The sequence below is a fragment of the Sinocyclocheilus rhinocerous genome, unplaced genomic scaffold (assembly GCF_001515625.1).
Source record: "Sinocyclocheilus rhinocerous isolate Xijiao unplaced genomic scaffold, SAMN03320098_v1.1 scaffold864, whole genome shotgun sequence".
NCBI lineage: Eukaryota > Metazoa > Chordata > Actinopteri > Cypriniformes > Cyprinidae > Sinocyclocheilus > Sinocyclocheilus rhinocerous.
Genome location: NW_015645567.1, coordinates 1235508 through 1236714, shown reverse-complemented (window position 1 = coordinate 1236714; position 1207 = coordinate 1235508). Strand labels below are relative to the sequence as shown.

The 1207-nt window shown below is 32.6% G+C and overlaps 1 protein-coding gene across 1 annotated transcript in view; it reads left to right on the top strand.

Moving 5' to 3' along the window:
• The window catches only part of LOC107706777 (membrane-associated phosphatidylinositol transfer protein 2-like), a 69411-nt gene that overhangs the window by 23133 nt on the left and 45071 nt on the right, over positions 1 to 1207 (top strand). The gene's annotated exons all lie outside the window — the stretch shown is intronic.

Below are 1207 nucleotides of genomic sequence, written 5' to 3'. Positions count from 1 at the left end.
TTGGATTTGAGACTTTAGTCTTTGCAACTTTACAGATCTTCTTTATGCACCAAGAGCTTGTAACATTTCAAAGAGAAAGGAAAACTTGAAATCGCATCATATGACCCCTTTAAGCAAGGGTGTTTCTTCCAAGAAGGCAGTGTCTTTAAAAATTAAAAATATAATAAAATAAAATACATACACACACATATATCTCTCTCTCTCTCTCTCTCTCTCTCAAATAGAGCGTATACACACACACACATATATATATATATATATATATATATATATATATACATGTTTTTCAGTGCAGTCTTTTAGCTTCTCAAGCAATTTGTTTGGTAAAAGCAGTTCAACTTTTTAAAATGCATCTGGAGTAATTTTCTTAATCAGTAGTTTTGTCTTGTTTTCCTGTAAAAATATCTCAACTTCCTTCAAACAAGATACATTTACTCCAAAAGTAAGCTTGCAAAAGATATTAAGACTTGTTTTCAGAGAATCTATGCAACACTTGAGTTAGAAACAAAATCTCTAAATTATTGTTTTTATTTTATTATTTATATATTCATTGGTTCTCCATATGCATCTCTGGGACATTCTTAGATCTATTGCTTTTTTCTGTGTATGGATGCATTTGTGCAAGAGACTAGAGACCACTTTGACCATTGCAGCATATTTCAACATTTTCTCAACATATTTCAACATTTTTTTCAGCATCTTAAGCTTTTTTTCAGCTTTTTAAAGACACTTTACCTAATAAAAGTGATTCATCTTTTAAAAACACATCTTTAGTACTTTTCTTAATCAAAATTATTTTTGTCTTTTTTTTTTCCCTGTAAAAATCTCAAAATCCTTCAGAACAAGATAAATTTACTTAAAGGGGTCATATTATGCTATTTTAAAGATAATTATTTGGTGTATTTGGTGTAACAGAATATGTTGACATGCTTTAATGTTCAAAAAACACATTATTTTTCAAATACTGTACATTATTGTAGGTCCTCTATGCCCCGCCTCTCTCAAACATAAAACCCCCTCCTTTGACAAGCGCAGTCTGCTCTGATTGGCCAGCTGACCCAGTGCATTATGATTGGCCGAACACCACAAGCACGCGTCGGAAATGTAACACCCCTTACCATAATCACGAGCTTCAGCTTTCAAAATAAATGTAGACAGAGCCCGAAAGGGGAACAGAGTCGCGTGACAGACACAGTAATGATGCAGT